This window comes from Cyprinodon variegatus, unplaced genomic scaffold (genome assembly GCF_000732505.1).
Source record: "Cyprinodon variegatus isolate N-32 unplaced genomic scaffold, C_variegatus-1.0 Scaffold294, whole genome shotgun sequence".
Lineage (NCBI taxonomy): Eukaryota > Metazoa > Chordata > Actinopteri > Cyprinodontiformes > Cyprinodontidae > Cyprinodon > Cyprinodon variegatus.
The window spans coordinates 763,906-771,663 of NW_015150747.1; positions in this window are offsets into that span (position 1 = coordinate 763,906).

A 7,758-nucleotide genomic window follows, 5' to 3' on the forward strand; every position below is an offset into this window, starting at 1 on the left:
GAAGGATGATCAGGAGGAATAACCAGTGTTGGAGAACAGATCCAGGGTCAGAGCCGAGGTGATCAGAAATCCAGGGAGAATCCAGAGTAGAATCTGGGGACAGAGTCAGAGCAGGTCAGAGATCCAAACAGCAGAACTGGACAAGTCCGACAAGGTTTAGGATGCCTTAGCAAATTCAAAGGGGCAGAATCGGGTCACAATCATGCAGGGAAGCTTTCGGGAAGGCTGGATAAGACTCACTGATGGCTCGTAATCATCTGGTACCAGTGACTGGTCTGAGGGCTGGTAAAATAATCAGTAGTACAGGTGGATTGATGGAGGCTGATGAAAAGAAGGCGGACCTGACAGGTATGTCGAATTATGAGCACTAGTGCAGAAATCATGACACCATGTTGTTTGTTCGTTTGAGTTTCAGTCCAGCTCTATTTGTGATATTTCTCCATCCTTCCTCAGCTACCCTGCTTTCCTCCTGCTACACCTGCTCCACATTTCGTCTGAGTAAATTATCTGTTTCCTTTATCCTCCTAAACTTCTGCCTCTGATTTAAGCTCCTCTCTGATGATTCTTTATTGCAATATTTATATTCTACTGCCAAGTTCTCCATTACCGTATTCATAATCCTGTTCTTCGTTGGACTGGCACATTCCATCTTTCCGTTTCCCTGCCTGTGTCTTTAGACCTTTTCTCACTGCAATTCCCTTTTAAAGTTCCCATCTGTTTATTATAAAATATTTTCTTTTTGACAGTAATTCTGCTGTTTGATCCTTCATACACTAAAAAAAAAAATAGTGCAACCGCATTTGTCATTTACCTAATCATATTTAGTTACTTTAACACAGTTGTTTGATGTCCTACCCTGCTAACATGAAACAATTGTTTTAAAGTAACTAAATATGATTGAGTAAAAGACAAAAACAATTGTATTATTTTTATCAGTGTTACATGATGCCCAAACACTTGTCTGGATATCGTCTGGATATCGAACAAACAGTAATCTAATTGCTTCATGAGTGGAGAGCTGTTTTGTTTTATTCTATTTTAAGATTATTGTTAACACATCAGGCACACAGGAGAGGAACCCAAACAAAAGGCTTAGATGGCAGCCAGATACAGAGAAAACAGTTCATTTAATNATTATAACATATTTTCTTTTTGACAGTAATTCTGCTGTTAGATTCTACATGATGCCCAAACACTTGTCTGGATATCATCTGGATATCGAACAAACTGTAATCTAAATGCTTCACGAGTGAAGAGCTTTTTTGTTTTATTCTATTTTAAGATTATTGTTAACACATCAGGCACACAGGAGAGGAACCCAAACAAAAGGCTTAGATGGCAGCCAGATACAGAGAAAACAGTTCATTTAATTAAAGGGTTAGTTAAGTGGAGATGAATAGAGTCCTTTTAAAAACCACCTCAAGTTAAACCAAAATGCATAGAATCTCTCCCCAAAGGAGATGCTAATGTCCCCAAGACTGGCTGGGAGTCAGTGACAGAAACTTAGCAGCTGTAAGTAGAATCAGGTGTGGCAATCGGTCTGCATGACCTCGAGTATCAGTTTACATTAAAGTGTGAAGTTATCAATATCAGCCGGGGGCACGTTACTGCAGGAAAGGAGAAGCAGCCAAGGTTTAACAACGAATCAAGGACAGGAAGGATTATTACAATACTCAATCTGGGCCGTTAGCAAAAGAGTACAAGTAAGAGGATTTAATGCGGTAAAGATGATAAACTGTCTGCCAGCTGAACTATTAAAGTCCTTGTTAGTTTCATCTCCATTTAAGTTTTTCTGACTGAAATCCTGGATTCTGCTTATCCTCCCTGTGATCGCTCCAACTTGGTGAGATTTACAGGCTGTGATGAATTACAAAGAAGCTGCTGAGTCAGTGGTTGCTATGGCGATTCCCCCAACAGCCTTCTTCTCTTTTCGAGGAAAATGGGACAGCAGACAAGAATTTAAACAAAAGCTGTGACAGTTTAAAGTTTCCAAATCTTTGGGACTCCAGGAAATCTCGTTAGAAGACATAATTCATGATGGAGAAAACATTAAAAGCTGTGTTGATCCTGCAGGAGTCTGCCAAACCTGCTCCACCCAAACACCATCCAGGAGGTCAACAGCACAGCCTGAGTAAAGGTCAGACTTCCTGTTTCACAGAGATGGCCTCTATGGGAGCGTCTCAGGAACAAAAACAACAAAGCAAACACAACGGCCAAAAGCCTTTTCAGATCATGCAGACTTTGGAGAAATTATTCTGTGGACTGACGACACAAAGATCAGTTTTATCTGTTTTATCCTGAGTAAAACCAAATTCCAACAATGAAGCATGGTGGAAGAAGCGTTTTGGTTTGGAGCTTCTTTGCTGCTTCAGGATGATTTAATTACCAAGCAGGTTTAACAAACTCAGACAAAAATTCTCAACTCTGAATTGATCCAATCTGAGGTTGGAAACTCTCACTTTTCAGTTTCATAAAGGCTGATCTGGGATAGTTTAATCAACTCTGACTAGGTCCAGTCGGAGATGAACACATGAGTAACAAGTTTGAAAAGCCATTATCAGTGGAGCCCTGGTTCGACGAGTCACCACGACGACAGGCAACAGGAAGTGACAATTTCACCTTCTGGAAATGGAGATTTTAATGCAGGAATGAAAAAAAAAAAGTTAAAATGTTTAAGAGAGAAAAGGACAGGAAGGGGATGAAGGAGAAGTTTGCTGATTGAGCTCATGTGTAGGTTTACATAAAGTGCAGTATGGCAGGCTGTTCTTAGATTTATTAAAAGCACTCCTCCCTTTTGTTACATTTGTAGAACACTAAAATAGGATTCTTCCTGATCAGAATCACACTCCTTGTGATAACTTTAATTACATATTTTTTAAATTACATTTCTGCAGCAGAAACAGAATTTTAGAGAGTTAAAAAAAACCTAAATTGTGCTAGTAAGAATTAAGTTTTATAATCCTAGAAAGGTTTACACATGTTTACTGGCCATTCTTATCATTCTTATCAGCTTGAATGAATTCATAGTTAAAATAATACAAATGCTGACCAGTAACAATAGGAATATGGAGTTCTAAAATGAATTTGTAGACATCAAAATGTTTAATCTATATTTGAAACATATCATTGTATTTGAAAGCCTCATTTTGAAAAGGAATTTTTTTTTTGCTTCAGATATTAAAAAAAACATATTCAGTCAAACTATTACATATCAAAACAGCTTGCCATAGCCTGTTGTATCCACGATAAGGTTACAGGAAAACTAGTTTTCTCGTAATCCAGGAAGAGTGGGTAGCACTGCTGCCTTGCAGCAAGAAGGTTCCAGGTTCGATTATCAGCCTGAGGTCTTTCTGCATGGAGTTGCATGTTCTCCATGAGCATGTGTGACTGTTGGATTAATTGGCTTCTCCTTAGGTGTGAGTGTGTAAATGAATGGTTGTTTGTCCTGTTTGTCTCTGTGTTGCCCTGCGATGGAGTGGCAACCTGCCACACCCCGCCTTTCGCCCGTGGACAGCTGGAGATCGGCACCAGCACCCCTTTCGACCCCACTTTAGATAAGGGTGATGGAAAATGGATGGATGAGATGGATGATATAATGGTAGTGGATCAACATCTCTATTTAGGTGAAATTATCTTTCAGCAGGTGAAAATAGAGAATAAAAACATTGTTCTAATAGATAGAACCTGTTCATCAGCTCATGGGGTTCCTGCATGTTGATCCTGTCCTCCATCACACAGTAAATACTAAGTTCCTGATTGACTGTGCAGTGTTTTTTTTATAATGCTGTTATCACACATCACTGTTCTCTCATCGATATTAATTACTTTCATTACTTCTAAAGAAGTCTGTAATGTTGCTAATGTGAAGAAGGATAAGGTCTGAATGGTTGGTTGTGAGGTGAGATGGTATTGCTCATACAGACAACTTTCTGAATTTAAACTCACTCAGTACCCTCTACTTATAAATATTTAATTATCTGTGAATTAATGCCGCTCATTCTTTGATCGGATCCTCTTTACAAATATATACAACATCTTTGCAAGTTGACAAATTCTACTTTACAGTGTGCTGCATCATACAGGGGGCAAAATACAAATGAGTGAAAATAGAAGTGAATTACGTTGAAGGTGATGATGTCACCTGGATGTTTGGGGAGATAATCCTGTGGGGCTGTAGAGGGTGGTTAATGCGCTCTCTGTGCGCATGTTCTGCATTTTCCTTTCTAGATCCACATAGGAAAACAGAGCTGAATCCAACCGACACACAAAACCATCAGGAAATCCTTTTTGTCCTCTGATGAGGCTGATTTGTCTGATTATACTGAGTCAAAGGATGTTTGAATGGGGACAATATTGTTCAGATTATTTGAACAAGATTATTATGTGTTGGATTGTATTTTGCACTCTGCGACTGCATTCTCCAATAGAACCAATTTTCAGCTCTTTGCATTTCACTGCTGAATTTTTAACATGTGGGTTTATTCAACTGTAGAAATGGATAGAATAGAATAGAATAGAATAGAATAGAATAGAATAGAATAGAATAGAATAGAATAGAATAGAATAGAATAGGCTTTATTGGCTCAGTGGGGATGTCCCTGTTTGTCAAAAAGATAAACAGAAGCAGTCTAAATCATATAAAAATACCACAAAAAAATAGATCATATGTGGAAAAAAACACATCTAAGAGGAGAAACCACGGCACAATTCAGAAATGGAATACTCTGTGATTTAATGAGAAATCGTCAATATAACGAGATAATTAGCAGGACAACAGCATGGAGGAATAACACCTCACTATAAAAAGTAGTTAATAAGAAGGTTCTCTGTTCTCTATAGTCCATTTCCCACATGGTGGTGAGAAGAGCTTTTCCTTCCTGCGTCTCGTGTTTTTTTTTTTTTTTGGAAAAGTAAAAAAAATAGACTTATTTTTAGTCCTAAAGTTAGGCTAAATTTATTGGGAAGAAGATCAGAAGATGTCTTTGGTGACTACAATTTGGGAATAAGAGTTTTTCATGTAAAATAATTGGAAATGATTTTAAAAAGTGATGACAGGATAATCAGCAACAAACACCTGCTTCTCTGATAGCCATTGCTGATTTCTGTCCATAAGCACAACCTTAGAATCCAGGCAAACAAACAATCCCGGTTCCTTTTTCAATAAAATAAAGAACCTGATAATGTTAGGAAAATAGATTAAATTTAAAAAAGCCTCAGGAAATATTTGAACTGAAGAAAATTCAGTTAAGATAAAACATTAAAACAAAAATAAAAATTAGTCGGAATAATAGAACATGAAATTAGAATAAGATGAAAACAAAACCAGGAAGAAAGAAGAACATTTACCAAAATCTTTAAGTTAAACCAGATTAATGGGATTATGCTCAAGATAAAGCAGTGAGAAAATAAAGATAGATTTTAAAAACAGAACCAAATCATGACAAAAATAGAATTTAGCAAGGATAAATTCCAAATAATAACAGAATGTAATCTAAGCAAAAATCAAAATATTAAAAAGATAAAAAAACCAAAAACAAGTTGATGTTTATTAAGGATAAAAAACAAAATCTGAGGTAAGATCAGAATTTGAGAATAAAACCAGAATAAATCCCTGGTTTATGCTAATATGTAAGCTTTAGAGGAGCAGATCTCATATCTTAATAAAGGTTTCTATTTAAAAAGGGGTTAGCAGCTCATCCATGAACCTGATCAGCAGCCCCCCCATTTATGACCCACGTCCATCTCCCAGATGCTCAGGGGAAGCAGGAGTATAGATCCCAGCTAAGAGAACAAACTTCCCCACAACCACACACACGTTTGCTGAGCTCAGATGGGAAAGCCCACGGGGGAAGGCGGCTCTGCCCGCCACATTCCTGCACAGGAACATTTTCACTCTGTCATCTCTGCTCAGCAGCAAGTTTAAAATTAGGAGATAAAGCTGAAATGTTGCAGTAAAGCTCGTTTTACGGGTAGATTTAGGCTTTCCACCTCGGGTCTCATGCTGCGTTCACACCGAAGGCATCAGGGGCGTCAAAAGCGTCTGGTTTACATGTAAAGTCTACAGGGGACAGCGTTTAGGGATTTGAGCTTCGCGAATGGTGCCTTATAAGTGTTCTGGCTTCGAAGGATTCCGTTGTCAGAGTGTTCCAGTTTTCAACTCTGTAGTTCAGTTAAGTCATCTTTTACCGCTGGAGCCCACAGCGTCAACTAACCTATTTTTCCAACTCATAAAGTAAATAAAGCCAAGCTGCTCTCTAGCTGGAAGCCACAGAACATAGCCGGTAAACAACCAGATCAAGCAACTTTACCACAGTTTGATCCAGCATCTGACCCGGAGTCCAGATTTCTGCGTTTGAGCATTTTTTGACGCCCCTATCCACTTTAAGGACTGGTTATACTACCGCAGAAGTGTGGCGCAGTGGGCTTGTCGCAGGTATGATGCAGACATTTTTGATTTATGATCAATATCGAAGCGTGGTCTGCTCTAATTTTATTCCACGCCACAACGCAATAGGGGAAAAATCACAAACTAGCTTGGGCTCTAGATACGGCCGAATTGGGCGCCAGTTTGTCCGAAATCTTAGGGAAATGAGGGCAAAAAAGAGCAGGGGAAAAAGTGTCCCAGCATTCTCACACAGCTCGCTCTTCTAGCTGGTCCAACTTCACGAGTCATTTTTCCGCAATGGCGGTCATACAAACAAAACAAGCCGGTAAGGAACCAAACAGGAGATGCATAGTGTAGAGTGGATGTAGATTTGACCAATAAGAAGCCTCCTGTCTGCGGTCACCTACAATTTCAGAGACGTGAAGCAGAGTGTCGGCGTAGGGGGCGGGGAGGTCTCGGCGTTCACTGTCACACCTACGCAGACGACCTAGTTTCGAAGTATAAATCAGCCTTTAGTGTGAACGCAGCATTAGAGGTAAGGTCCTCCTGGCCAGAAGGGGGCGCACTCCCATTCGCCGGCTCTCTGTCAGTACTTTTTACTGTTTTCCAGGTCAGCTTTTAGCAAACATGTAGCAAACCTATTCAGAGCCCATTTTCTTCCTTAATTTGACAATAAAAATCTGAACTAAAACTCATTTGGACTTTTTTTTTTTAAACACACATGACTTCAAACCGCCATTCCTGTTGGTGGTCCTTTCATCTTGATGTTGTCATGGTAACCAGAAATAAATCTTCATTTTTTTTGTAAAATTGACAGGCTCCTTTTATTTTACACAACTCAAGATGTTCTGCGGATGCATTATTTTTTTAAAGATTTGTCGTTGGAGCTATGCTTGATTTTTGCACTTGTAGCTTCATTTCATTGAAAGCCTGGAGTAGAACATCAGCCTGCATCAAGAAGTTTAAATGTTTTTTGTAAAAAAAATGTTTTCCGTACACACATCCTATCTGTAGAGGAACATCATCTTGAAAATGTTCATAGAAAAATCTCCCTCCCTGAAATATTCGGGGAGATTTTTTTTTAATTTTATTTCTGGGTAATAAGTCTTCCAGATTTTGATTAAATCAGCTTAATTTCAATTTGAGCACTTTTGTCTTTATTCTCCAAAATCCTGCAGGATGAAGCATCATGCAAATTCATAAAAAAATATTGTGGCAAATTTTAGGATGGAGGGGATTAAATTAGACAATAATTTTCCATTTGACTTTGTGACGTTTGCAGGAAGAACCTTTAAGCATTCATACGATCCAGACTTTGGGCATCTCTTGGTTTCAAGGGGAACATGTCTGGAAGAACAGACCTGGAGAGGATG